Raw genomic sequence first — 14,986 nt, 5'->3', positions numbered from 1 at the left:
TTAATTTTTTAGTACTCCTGTTCTGTTTCACTCTGCCATGTTTTTTGACTGTACCCACTTTGGAGCAAGTGGGTTTAATTCAGTTTTGTTCAGATATTTTTAAGGATTTCCTTTTTTTAAAAAAAACATTACATATACAGCAAAGTTTCCTATCAGGGTGAACCAATTTAGGTCAAAAAATGACCTATCTTTCTAAGTCTGCAGCCTGGTTTTCTTACTTTTTTTCATGTGATACACTTTTACTTACACAGCTAAGTAAGCAAACAGATTCTCAGGTGAGTAAGTGTTCTCTCTGTGAATAAGCATAGGGGTCCTGAGCAGTCCAGGAAGGCTGAACCTCAGCTGACAGTGGAAGTCTCTTCCAGAGACCAAGGTGTAGGGGCAAAGAGCACAGGGCCTAGTGAAACCCAGGGCAGATAGAGGTTCGCAACATATTTTGTCAAAAATATAATCTAAGGGAAAGTAGGGGGGGGGTTGTTTCCCATTGAAACTGAAATTTCCTTGAGAAATGTGCAGGGATGGTTTTTTTATGTTTTACTAAGAGAGTACGGAGAGATTGTTTCCCTTTCAGACAACACTGTTCAATTCTGGTTTTGTGCATGGTTTGAAGCAACTCATTTTGGACAGAAACAAAATCCCTTTTCCAGTGAATCCTCAGTGATTCAGTCCCTGGAGCTTTGTACTCTAAGATAACTTAGACTGTCATTCTCATCTCTTTCCCCTTCCAAAGACCTCCAACCTGCCCAGATCTGCCCAGGCTCCAGGTCTCTTTCTAGGGGGGAAGACACAATTCGGTCAGCTTGTAGAAGATACTCAGAGATGTTTCTTTGCTGTTCACACTCCCTAGTCTTTTAACGAGTTGAATTAGGGTCAGTTTAAGATTAAATGTTGACTATGTAACATGCTTATCGCTATAAAGCAACACCCATTCTGGAACAATGTATGGAAATAGTCTGTTTTCCCCCCTGTACAAATCATGCTTTAAAAATATGAGTCCCAGGTCACTTCTGCTCTACATGATTCTGGCTCTGCCTCTGGCCCTGTTAACCCAGCATGTGTCTCTATGATCAAAATTCAAATACAGTTGCACAAACTGTTAAATAACCTGAATCCTACATGTGTAACTGATCTCAACAGAGATGTCAATTCAATTAATATTACATTAGGCTACCCACAAGACTATGCTAGTACAGAGCTGATGCTCCAAGTCAAGTCTGGGCTTGTTGTCTGCTACCTGACAAAGCTGAAAAAAGATGAATACTAAATGCAAGGTAACTCCATTAACTCTTTCTTTCCCTGAAGGCATGTTCAAATAGTTTGAATGCCGGGAGGCCTGCTAGCAATCTCAGTGAATATTTCATTCTGACTCATCATCTGATGCTTAAAAAATAGCTAGGAGTTTGGGGAGCAGTTAGAGACATCCAAAATCACTGGCCATTTTGGGACATTTTAACTTGTGCTGAATTTTTATGTATTCCTCCTGAAAGTGAGGGAAAAAAGGAAACCACTTTTCTACTAGAAACTTTAGTACCGACTGAAAAAAAAAAAGTTTCTTAGAACTGCGGAGGTGGAGAACAGGCAGAGTGTCCAGGACAACTGGAGGGAGAGGAGCACTTCTTCCTATGTGGCAGTTAAAGTAGGTCTCAAAGTATTTGGCATTCCTGAGCCACCTGCTCCCGGTGGGGCTTGCTCCAGGAAGTTGTTTCATCCACTGTACTGATTGTACGGGAACAACCTAATGGAAGCAACTAAATACAGAACGCTTTCTTCTTCTGTTGTCTGACAAGCAAAAGAACAACCAGTTCTCCCTTTGTAAATACAGACTGTGGATCTCAAATAAATTTTTCTTTCTTGATGACAAGCCCTGCGATCTCTGGGTTTCTCTTGCAGCTGCTAATCTCAGAGATATTTGACTATGTGACGTCAGTTCTCATATTTGCCTGCATGGTAAAGGAAAAAGCTGGAAAGGCGTGTGAATGTTTCTGGTTTAGAAGACAGACAGCAAAAAAGAAAAAATTATTGTTTCCTTTAATTTGAAGTTATTGCCCAGTGCTATAATTTCTTGGGAGGGGCTTTGTTTAAGTGTTGACTTAAGTTATGGGTGCTGCTTAAACGTGGCATTAAATATGGTAATGTTAAGGAATGGACAGAAGTTAGGAACTGTTATCATAGTTTATATCCAAGATTATCTGGTTCCTATCACCCTTGATTTTTGTTTTGCAACTCTGACTGAGGAGTGTCCAAAATCCTGTGGATTTTGGCCTCTCTGGTCTCTCTCCAACACAGTGACTGGTTGGATAAAAGTTGTTGGGTTTTGTTTTGGTTTTTTCTTCCATTTTCAGTATTATGATGAGCTGCCTTCTAGCTGTTTTGTCAACAGCGCATTTTTCAGTAGTGTTTTGCATGTTGATATGCTAATTGCATTGATAAAATGTTTTAGCATTTGGACTCCACTCCAAAATGGCAGAAGAGGTGTCTCTCCTTCTGCCAGAGGAACTTCCCATGCAAGAGAGAAAATTCTCTTCAGGTGAGAAGAGTTGATAAAGTCCCAGGATGACTCATTATAAAAAAGCATTTCTTTTGGCTCCTGAATTTTTGGAATAAAGCAGTACAAACTTCTACTGTCTGCTGGACCAATGCCATAATGATTTGAATGGCAGACAGGCAAGGGATCTGGAAATCAGTTAATTAATTTTTGTGTGATTCTTTGAAAAGCCCCATACAACTGACAGGCACAGTTACAAGGGACTCCAATTTTAAAGTGATTTAAAATGTCTGGGTGAAGACTTTGATTTACTTGTTAATTACTTTCCTGGTTTGTATCGAGCATGAAACAGAGTCAGTGCAAATCTAGTGACTCATGGATGCCTTAAAAAAGCTTCAGGCTTAGTTTCAGTGTTGCATAGCAGCTTCCCCTGAGTCTGTGCTTGCTGACTTGTTGGAGTTTCATGAGTTTTTGGAAAGGACTCAGAATATTTCAAATTCCCACATAAGCGTGTAGTGTATTTTTCTAAAAAACCTATTGGTACATGTAGGTTTTCAAAGATCTTTGCAAACCTGCCTTCTAAGCTCCCTCTACCAGGACATCAAGAAGCTGCATCAGGTCTGTCTGTAATATGTCCAGCTGCTGTCTAACCATAATGGAAAGCCAGGGCTAGAGGTTGTATCTTAAGGAATAAAATCAAGGGTTTTTTGGTGTACCACATGATGTTACACCTGCTGTTAGTACTTTGAGCTTCAAAAGCAAGAAAAATATTCTACTTCTTTTCCTTATTCTGTGCAACATATGCCAATTTTTGAAAAGATAGCATTGGTGGGATATGGTAGCATTTAGAGGCTCTAGAGATTATGGCCCATTTAGCAAGTGCTGCGTGTACAATCTATGCCCTGAAGAGTATACAAGCTATGCTAATCTAATCAAAAAAAAGAAAGTTTTATCTCCATTCTAGTAACTTGGCACAAAGAGATGAAGTAACATGGCCAAAATCTGCAGCAGAACTGGTGTTCCTCAAGTCTGCCACTTTAACCAAAAGAGCATCTTTCTTACTGCGGAATAACATTGCTCTGAGAGTCCCATATGAGCTGGCTAACCCACAGGGATATCTGTTGTCCACGTTCAGAGTAAACACACAGTGATATGTTACAAAGGGATACGCAGTAGCACTCCGTGATGAAAAAGAAAAACCTTCAACCTTTGCTAAATGGCAGGTCTGAATGGTGCACAGAAAATTATGGAGCACATTCGCTTGCAGCCAGGAAATTGGTCTTGCTGGAGGCTCATGGTTTGATTTATGGTGCTCCTAACTGAGTCAGGATTCCTAATTGTTATTGAAACAGGCTCCTGAGATGGACTGGGGGTGGGGGAACTGCGCTTCAGAGCAAGAGGCGCAGGAGAGTGGCGGTGGGGACACTTGGGGGGACCCTTGGCCAGCCCAAAGCAGTGCAGAGAGCCCCGAGCATCCCCTCTCTCCTCTAGAGCTGCTGGGCAGACAGCAAGCACAGTCTGCCCTGCTGCGACCCAGGGGAATGAATGGCACAAGAAAGGATACAGCACTGGAAGGACTAAAAAGAAAGTTGATGTCTCTCAAGTTTTGGTCCATTAAGGTAATCCTACACTCTGCAACTGAAGCTATGGGTCAATGAAAACAAATTACAGTTCATTCCCCAAACAGAAAGATTAAGACACAGGAAGCTGCCGAATGCTGTAGGCACTGGCCTTGACTTCACAACCTAGCCAATTTGTGCTGCCTGTGGGGCTGTGCAGCTGTCAGTGAGAAAACAAATCTTCTCGTACAGAAACTCCTCTTTTATATCATATTCCTTTCTTTTTTTTTCCCAGACACCAGCCTTTGTTTCTAGAGAAAAGCCAAAAAGTATTTTGCATATCCAAAATGCAAAGGCAATACATGTGCTCCTCCATGAAACTGTTTCAGTTACGAACAATTACAAACAAATGAATTTGTGAATGCTGAAGAAAATCCAGGGCAAAACCATCTGAAATGGGGAGGTTAGAAAAATAGTGAATATTTCTGATGGTAGGAAGTAAAACCAAATAAGCTCAGTACAGACTAGACCACCTAACGTCAGCCTTTCTTCTTTGTCAGAGAAAGCACCCTCTCTTTATCGATGAGTGACACTAGGAGGCTGAGAGGTGCAGGGTTTTCAAAGGGAAAATCTAATTTGTAAACAACCAACATCTTAACAAGCTATAAACAGCTGTCTGGACTTCTAGCAGATTTGCTGATGCTTGAAGGGCTAAAAATCACAATGTTTTCCTAAAACCTCCTTCATTAATTTGTGGCCTGGTATTCATTAGGACAACAAGCCTCAGGGGGCTACTCACAGCTTTGGGTTGCAAGCCCAGGTTCTGCTCATTTTGAGGATGGGTGCAAAGCTTTGGAAATTCGGTTTTAGATATGTCACCATCACATGGAGGTGGGTATGAGGGCCTAAAAGGAAAACAAACAGAAATAAGGGCATCAAAAATACGTGGTTGGTTCCTCCTACCCCAAACAACAGGTCATTTATCACTAGTGCTTCTAGGAGCTCTTGTCATTAAGTAGATTCCACAGTGACACTTCTGCCCCATCCATGTGGGAAATCAAGGAAACAAGACAAGACTTGTCCTAACCTAGAGAGAATTTATGGAATGGCCAGACTGGCCGTAGTAAGTGAGAGCAATAGCTACAGGAACTACAGACTGGTCCTCGGAGTGGAAGAAGATAATGAAGTAATTGGGTAGAGAGCAGTAAGCACCTGTGACTCTGATTAGCACAAGCCCATTTGAGGCATGATTTTGAGAGTGGTGGCACATATTTTGAAGTTGTGATAGTACAAGGTTGTTTGCAAAGTGCTGTGAGAGAGGTTTGGCATGCTTTAAACCTCCCCCAAAAGGTTGATTTAGTAAATTATAGAGTAAGAGGAGGCAATTCTGTGTGTGCATGCTGAGCGAAAGAAAAAAAAAAAAAGACTGAAGAGAAATATGGGATGGTTTGTTTTTCCAGCGTGCCTTAGGTAAACAGAAGTTTTTGCAATTAGATTTCTTCTTTCCAATCCATTAGGGTTAATGCAGTTTTAATTAGCACTTGATTTGCAGGCTGTGAGGTATGGTTTAATGTGCCTTTTAGAGATTCCAAACCAAAAGTACTGCAAGGAATTGAACACAAATGAGCAAATTAAAGTTTTTTCATACCCATTTTTGTTTGTAGATGATTTTCCCACCAGCTTTCCTTTGTATAAACGTGATCCTAAAATAGAGACATTCAATACAAAATACTCCATAAAAACCTTGGTTTTGTCTCTGCTCTCATACACTAGCCCTGTCTTCAGCTCCTGTTAGCAGGTGCGCTGCTTGGTCTTATTGCTGAGGCCACTTATCTTGCCCTGTTGGCGTTGAAGATAGCCAGATCTGTAGCGGTGACCTTGCACTTGTGTTGAATAATTCCTTTCCCTAACTATGCCATAATTATCAACTTTGCAACTGAATACTGGATTACAGCCCAAGAGTTCCTTCTGAACGCAAAACACAAGGAATTCAGCGTTCGCAATGAGTAAGTCCAAAGTAATCTACACAGGTGGTTCTTATATTGCACCTGTCATCGTGGTATCTGAGCTCCTGCAAAGGTCTGTGATCGCATCAGTGTTTCGAGTTCATATAAACAGAGTCTGATGCTTGCATTCCTTTTGTACCTCTGAAATGTGTGGAAATAACAATATCCGGGGGGAGCATTTAAAATAAAGCCAAAACAAAAGCAGCTAAGGAGCAAGGACACTCTGTCCTGAGTGGTTTTATCTCATTCATTTTGAACAGAACCAGTTTCTTAGACCAAAATTATCATAGTAAAAATAATATAAAAACTAAAATGAGGAATTCTGGCCCAAACTCAGAAAACCACTGCCGTCAGGGCAAAAGGCAAGTTGGATGCTGGACGTTGAAGTGTCAACATTAAGTCTGAAGTTCTACAGCCTCTGTCACTACATGGGATTTGTAGGTAGCTAAGATCTTTGAAACCTCAGCGCGTGCCATAGGGTCTGTTCTGCTGATCTGTGCTTGTAACCCCTGTTCACATCCACAGGTTATGTCTCCCGTTGGAAAGAAACTCTTTCCCCCCGGTACATTCTTGGCACGGGAGCACATCATGCAGGTGGATGACTGAACACTTCACTCTGGCCAGATGGCCGCTCGGCTTTAATGTTGATTAGACTGTATTATGGATTATTGATGCAATGCTGCTACTAGCTCTGCACAGCAGGACCTCATTAATGTCAGTGGAGCTCTGCACAGGCCCAGGGGTCTATTCACAGGGGTCCAGCTAGCTGCAAGATCAGGGCCTATATTTATAAATAGTGGGATAAGATGAATGAGACTAAACATGATGGGGGATGGCTTCAGGCAAGTGGTTTAGCTGAGTACTTGGCTGGATGTGTCTTAGTCTAACAGGAAAACAATGTGTTGGTTTAGGAAAGAGTCCTAGTGGGTTGAAAATACATTGAATAATTCTGAAAATGTGGCATACTCGTGTTCCCAGCAGGTATATAAGTCTTGAGGTCCACGAGTGGCTAGCCCGGGTCAGCCCTCTGAGTTGGTGTGTTACAGCTGAGTGTTGCTGTCGGTCATAAACAGGAGCTGCTCATGACCACCCAGTCCAGCTTTCTCTGGCTGTCCCGTTTGCACAGGATCTATGGATGCATCTTGACTCTGGGTTTGGGCTCTAGGAAGGTTGATTCACATGCAGAGTAAGCCAGAATTTGGGGCCTCCTTGTCAAATTATTGCTCAAGTTAAACTTAGATGCAATAGCAATTTAGCTAACTGGCTAGCATTGTTTCTCATGTCACTCCCTCCTTTCCCAATATGAAAAGATTTGCAGCAAAAACAAAAGAAGAGTGTCGGCTTAATAAATCTTCAGGCTTTCTGCGTAAAATGCTGGCACCGAGACACCGAACGTCCTACAGCCGCCCTTAGGAGTGAGCTCTCCCGTGCTGTATGCAAGACAGACACTTTGCTCTGGGCGTTCAGTTCTCATTACTTATACCCGTGTTCATAAAGGAGCGGCTTTGGGGAGTTGCTTCAGGTGTAGCTGGATCTGGGGAGACAACCCAGCCTCGGGTGCCGTCAGTTTTAAGCAGGACTTTCCTGGGAGCAACGTGGTCCAGCCCTCTGCGGGACAAGGAGAGGAGGAGAGGTCCGCGGGCTCAGGCTGCTGGCCGTCGTCCCGGAGCCGGGGCTGCGGGCGGCGCACACCGGGGCTCGGGGCGGCTGCGGCCGCCGGGGCCGGGAGCGCAGCCGGAGCCGCGCAGGCTGCGCGCTGCCGCGCACCTGCACTCTGCCTCGCCACCACTAGATGGTATTTGACAACCACTTCTGTTCACCGCCCTTAAAAAAGCCTTTTCCTGGTAAAAAACAAGCCCGACGAGTTCTCCCTGCTTCTAATAAAACTCTTTTAATAATTTTTTATTATATTTTTACAGTGATAACATGCAGGTGAACAAAGCTGCTGTTGTACTAACCAGCTAAAACAAAGCAAAGGATTTTGGAGGATTGGATGCTGCAGTTCTTGACCGTGTGAGCTGGCACCACTCACTCCCGGGAAAGCACCAAGCACCTTCCCCTCAGCATTGCTGGTACCATGCCGTATTTTCCCACCAAGTTATTTTTGGAGTGTTCTTTCCTTTCCAAGATGGAAAGCCTGGTCATACCACCTTTTGCTGGTGTAAGGCTTCCAGCACTTCTGAATATTCAATACCTTGATTTTTTTAAAAAGCTGCTGTGGCTGTGAGCATAGCTCAGCATTGAGGAGCACATGCAGGAGAACACGCGGTCCTGCCCCACCAAGAGGAGGTCGGTGAGGATTTAGTGGGTAGCCCAAATGGGACAGCCCTGATGCTGTGAGCAAAACGATAAACGATTCAAGTCAGGCTGCCCCTGGGAACGGTTGTAGACATTGCAAACTACAGCTTTTAGGATCTAGCTCTCCATACTTAGTACTTCAGTTTCAAATAAGCATTTTGCTTTTTTTTTTTCAGTTGTTGTCACTGTAAAAGATGGACAGGACTCTGCCTCGAGTGGTCAGACTCTGATCTTTCCAGCTTTAATTGGGTGGTTAGTTGTATCTTTTCTTTCCCAAATCATTTGCAAGAAATTGCGATTTAATCCATTCTGCACTTAAGAAATTTAATCAATCATTAGAAATAACTGCCAATGATAGGAAAATATGGTAATTCGTGTTATTTTTGCAGACAAAGCACTGATATAAACAAAACATAATTAAACATGCCCTCTTTATACACTTCATAAAAAGCCACAGTCCTTGGGTATTATAAATCTAAACTTATTTCTCTGATCTCAGGGCATAAAATGTGTTGTGTGAATTGTGTTACTTCTTGTAGGAAAACACTGATAATATTTGCCCTGCAGGCAGCATAAAACACAAAATGTAAAATAAAAATAAGTTATTAATCAGACTAACGGGCAACTTAAATGGAAAGCTGTCTTCTATGTCACATTAAAAATGATAATAAGCAACATTTCAGAAGGCAATATTATTAAAAAAAAAAAAATCCGTGTTACGCACAGACTTCTCAACCCATATCCATGCTGTAGTCTCCAGGAAGCAAACAAGAAGGACAAGTTTTGTAGTTGGTTACCATGGGTATGTTGCCTGAGGAATACCTGCATTTCAACATGGCGATACCTAAAACAGGTGTTGCTTTTTTATCTTCAGCTAACCTAGCCTGAGGCAACAGTGATCTTGTTTTTCCAAATTTGCATCTTAGTAGAAACAAAGTTTTAGCTCAATTAAATACCTGTCACAGAGGGGAGGAAAGAGTAGGAATATGTTGTGACGCATAAGAATATGTTGTGGTTTTGAAATTGGTCTGGTAAGAGCTATTTTTTTAATGATCTGTGACAAAAACAATGCAAAAAGAAAAACCCTGCCCTAAGGGCCAGTATGTTGCTCTTTGCTTCTCACTTGGAAACAAAGAAACAGAATTTTTGAATGAATTCCATTGTATAAAAATATAGCCTGTTCCCTAGCTCATCTCACAGGCACCTGCAGGTTGCTTTTGCTATTTTCTGAAAGGGATGGGCCAAATTCTTCATCCCTTTCCAGCATAGTTTGAGTTGAAGGTTGGCTTATGGGCAATATTCTTATTCTAGGAAGGTTGTTAAGGCTTGTTGCTTTTCTTGCCCAGTAAAAACAGGTCAACTCAGAGTGACCCTCTGTGTCTGTGTGCATCGGAGGAGCAGTCCCATGCCTGAAGGCTGCGTTTGCCATATGTTGTTTGCTCACAGCAACATCCTTGGAGCTGCCTTTGGTAGCAGCAATAGGTATTTCCAAGGGGTGGATAATTCGTGTGCTTTCAGGTATCGTTAAGTGTAATGTGTAGGACAGACTAGCCCCAGAATTCTCCGTCTATCCCAGAAATCTTTGCCTCATCTGCCTGTGTCATGACATCAAAGAGACTATGCTGGGCAGACAAAACCACAAACCTCCTCCTTACAAAGACCCCAGCATCACCCGTGCAGGGGCAGGTGGGATTTGTAGGGCAGACTGACCTGAAACAAGAGTTCAAAGACCACACGGATACCGTTACTGACTCCCAGGTGACCTTACACTCTGGGCAGGGTAGCTGGTGTACAGTGTAGATCTGGCGATTTATTTTCTGATGTATTTTTAGCCTTTTGAGACTTTTGTCACAAATCCAACGAGCAGTCACTCTGAGGCTGCAGCGGTACCGCACACAGGTGTCTTCCTGACAGTGGCAATAAGTCACGTCCGCATGGCCTCTGTATTTCTGCTGACTGGCTTATTGTCTGCGTGTCTGTCATAGTCTGGTTTCAGGGCTGTGACTGGAAGGGTGTAAGAGGTCTCTCTTTATAAGGAATCTTAGCAAATATGCTTGTAGGTATATTCAGAGGCTTACCCACTACTGGATGTGTGATTCTGCTTCCAATTCGTAAATGAGATAGCAAGGCTTACTTTTTCTGTCTTGTGTGGTTTTGCAAGGAGTTTTGCAAGACGTGTTGGTGGTGTGTAGTTGCTAGCATGAGAGGATCCAGCTGTCAGGTGAACTTTACAGAAGTAATAATTACTTGATCGCCGAAACAACACTTAGAAACATAGTATTTTTCTCTAGCCAGACAAGAATCCTATCTTCCCAGCTCACCCTGGAGATCTCAGTAAAATCCTAAAGCTGATGATACTTTCTGGAGTGTTCTCTGAATCTCTCTGTGTGACAACCCAACTATTCAGGTGCTTTTTCAGTTGTAACTGTACTTGTGTTCAAAGCCAGTGAAGATCAACAGGGCTTATGGCTTCAGACTGAAACTTCAGCTTCATGCTTCAGACATGCTTCAGCTCACGCTGAATGTTAGATCTTCTCTGCAGCAGGGACTAGAACTCAGTCCTCTGACATGCCTCACTCTCCCCATTTAGCTCTGTGTTTAGTTTTTATTTATTTGCAATCTCATCCCCTTTCTTTCCAAGCTCAGCTCATCATCTATAACAGTTTATGTATATATCCCCACTGGAGGGAATGAATAGCATCTCCAGCAGTGGAATTCTGGGGGCATATCTGCTGCACCCTGGCACACAGCTGAGATGCAGTGCCGAAAATTCAGGCTGAGTGCCAGAAAGTAGGCTAATATCAATGTACCAGGCTGTGGAAAATGATGCAATTCCCATACAGGAAAATCGAGAGTATTTCTGTGCTACTGGACAAACAACTAGGAACGTGTCAGGAGAACGCTCTTGCAAAGATGCACATGGATTCTGAAATGCCTCTCACCACTGCTGTGTTACCTCTGTAGCCCCCAGCTATCTTAGTATTGCCATATGATTATTTGAGGTTTCTTGGACAACAGCGAATACATCCAGCCGAAAGGTTGGCCCATGCATAGTATGGGGTGCCATTCCTAGTATGGAGGGTATATTGAGCTGTGGTAGGGATATGGAAAAGGTACTCTGTGTCCTGGGAGGAGCAGGACTGCAGGGTGAACACAAGCCGTCTGTGCGGGCATCCTGGGTGAGCTGGACATGAATATTAGCTAGGAACAGATTTGTGTGTGTCCAATAGCCCTAATCTTCCAGGTACCTGCAGCTTAGTCAGAACTGTTATTCTGCCCAGGCTACCCTGAGGTCCAGAAGTTTGAGGAAAACTACTTATTTTTACCAGGGGGGGGGGAAAATCTGAGTGAAAACAGAAAGGAAAAATAAAAATAGTTTTGGGGAAACCTGAGTATATTTTAGTTCTGTCATGGCGTTCAGTGGGCTGATATGTTGTCTCTGCCTCTAAGATAATGGGCTAAGATAATGGGCACTGCCTGTTCATGCAAGGCAGTGAGTTTGTCTAGAAGCTTCAAGGTACGTAACAGGAGAGCTGTGCTTACCGGGTCCTACTCTTCTAGGAAGGGGTGACAGTGAGGAGACGGCAGCATTGCTCCAGCCCCGGCAGCAGAGGAACCTGCCCCGCACAACGTGTGGCAGCTCTTCCTCTGCGAACAGTGCCGTATGCGACTGTCTCCCACAACTGCTTACATTAATGACTTACAGAAGAGGAGGGGGCCTGGCTGGTCCCTAAAATCTCTAGGCAGGCAGAACTTGGTCATGGGTCTGCAAGGGAGAGACTGCAGGTTCTTTGGGTGGTAGCGTTGGGGCCGGTAAATGTGGAGTCTTTAACGCTTGTGAAATGACCCGTTATATTACAGTGCCGGGAGGGAGACCGGATCCGTCTCTGCCTCCGCTCATCAAATAAACGGCTTCTTGCTTCCATCAGTATGTTGCAGTGGATATTATATATCACACAAGCCATTGAAAGAGCTAGTTATCTTTTGGAGCAAAGTATGTGTAGAGGATGAGAGTAGCTATTTGGGTGCTAGGTCTGTAAGTGAATGTTATGGCAGGTATAAATTAAGGGTCTCAGGGTGAGTGTTGATTTACACAGTCCTTGAAGGGAATCGCTTTGGACCCAGCTTGTAAGAGACATGCCACAAATCTACATGCTATTTTGTGTTTCAGAAAGAAGGAGAAATTCTTTGTTTTGTCTCTAGTTAAATAGCCCGGTGGGAGTAGGATTGACAAAAATGTGTCCACAGAAATGTTCTTTTTAACTAGAATATAGCTTAATGATCCTCATTTTTTATTTGATTAAAATTATGCATATTTTAATGAAAAAACAGGGTTGCCTAATTCCCCTCCCCCTTTTAAAATGTGTTTTTAGTTGGACTTTATATATATATATGCATGGCACAGAACATTGTGAACTAAAAATATTTTGAGGGATGAGGTGCTGAAAGTGTTCAGTTCGCTTTTTTGATAGTCCCTCCCCAAACAGCAGTCATCTTGGGGGGAATGTCCTCTCTCTATCTTTTTCATGAGTTTTCTCGAAGAACAACTTGTACTTTCTAGGCAAATGTAGTAGAAGCTTGTTCTGATACTGGCTTCTATGTAGAGCAACTCTGAAATCAGCTGAGCCCTTTGGTGTAAAAGAGAAGAAACTGGCCCACAATATGAGATTTCAAGGATGATATAATTCAAATACTTCCTTCAATTTTAGTCGGTAGTCCCTTCATATATATAATGTTGTCAAGTGTGATAAAACAGAGGGGAAAGTGATAGCTCCTGGTCCCACTGAGACTAAGTCAGCAGGAGCTAGACAGACAGAATATTCATGTTTTGCTCAAAATAGGTAAAATTAGCAGCGTGGTTTGCATCAGAGCAGAAGGCTAGTATATAGAACTGTAAATTCAAAGTACTTTCAATCATGTATTGCTGTATCTTTCTCCTCACTTAACAAACGCCCCTTATTACAGGTTCTAAACACTCCTTGGATCATGTAATGTTTTGCTTTTATTTGTTGTTTTTGTTTTTCTCAACAGTGATGTTACAGCACTGTCTAGGGGTTTTTTAATGCTTTTTGTTCCAAGTCAGAAAGCAAATTAAAAATAGCTGAAGAGAAATGAGTAAAGATGATCTGACTTTAAAAGGAAAAGGGAAAAGGAAAAGAAGAATGCGAGCTATAAATGAAATGTAGACTCCACAAGTGATGTATCTAATAAAAGGCTCAGGCCTGACTGATCCACAGCTACAGAAATGTGCTTCTTGAGGTTGAAAGAACTGAAGAAATGGGAAGGACTTAAGTCCTCAATTAGTTTAGTGATTAAGATGTTCAAGTAAGTCAAAAGAATTCTGTGGCAATGTAACATCAATAATTTTGAAGCAGTATTTAGAATTAATGTAGTTCATGTTTTACTGCATCTCCTCCCAGGCACTGAATATATGGGAGCCCTCTTCTTTACTGCTTATGCGTGAAAATAGCTTGTACTCCTAAGAATAATCTTTTGTGTTTAATAAAAAGCAAAACCAGATCATCTAAACCCAGGAAAAGCAGGAAATCCGAACAATGTGCTTCCTATTCTTGGGGCTGTTTATGGAAAGCTGCATTTGTATGACAAAAAGCATAATTTTTTATTATATCAAACTTTTCACATGAAATACTGCTAATGCATTTCAGTTCCTCCTCCTTTTCTGTCTAACTATTACCAGCTCATTTACTGCTTGCTGAAGTGTAGGACGGGCCAAAGCTTTTATCTATGGTTTCTTTTTTTCATTACTAGAGCGTTGGCGTGGAGTGGAAGTGATCACAGCAAGAGCTCCATCCTGTGCAGACCCTGGTACCCCACTCTGGCTGCTCAGGCGGTCGTCTCTGTTACTGAGATCTTGTTGCAATTTATCAGCTAGGTAAATTGGTTTTATTCCTTCCGGAGCATTAGTAAGCCTTTCACTGCCAGACTAGGTATCTGTTTTCCAACTAAAAGGACTCAGAGATCCGTTTTGTCTCTCAGATTAAAGAATCCTGAAGGGTTTTTCCTGAAGGAAAAAGCTTTCTATAGAAATGTGTCAGTTGTCTTGGGTGCTGCTGTGTCCCAAGTGTGATTTATGGATCATCTGTACTGTAAGGCGGTTTTTCCTGGAGATGTGAGACTACTGGTGTGTCATGAGACATATGACTAAAGAATAGATTATGAGAAGAAATGAATTAAAAAAAAGAATAAAGAAATGAAATTTATTTCCAGAAACGAAGCTATCCATGTACCAGTCAGAACCTAGTGAAACACGATAGTCATTTTCGTGTCTCCCGCTATAAAAGACTGTATGGGTCCCCTAGTGCAATGCGTAGATCACTCTGTGAGTGCTGCTTTCACACATCAATATTCTGCACAGTTGTGCTGACATACAGCAGTTAGTTCCTGCATGGATGGATTCTTCAGCATTAGTGGGAAAATTTATTCTTACATCTTGTTATCCTCTTGAAAAGCTTTGTCTTTCCTATGACAGCTCAGATGTCCTGGGTAGTCATGACTTCCAGAAGGTCTCGCCAGCTCGAGTGCTTTCTGCAGACCCTGCCCTGGAGGGAACTGCCCCTCACCGTATCGATACTGGAGCTTTCCCTGAGTGAAACACAACAGCATCTCTAGTAGCTACA

Source organism: Calonectris borealis, chromosome 7 (assembly GCF_964195595.1).
Source record: "Calonectris borealis chromosome 7, bCalBor7.hap1.2, whole genome shotgun sequence".
Taxonomy (NCBI): Eukaryota; Metazoa; Chordata; class Aves; order Procellariiformes; family Procellariidae; genus Calonectris; species Calonectris borealis.
The sequence above is the reverse complement of the archived record's forward strand: the minus strand, read 5'-3'. Positions refer to the sequence as shown.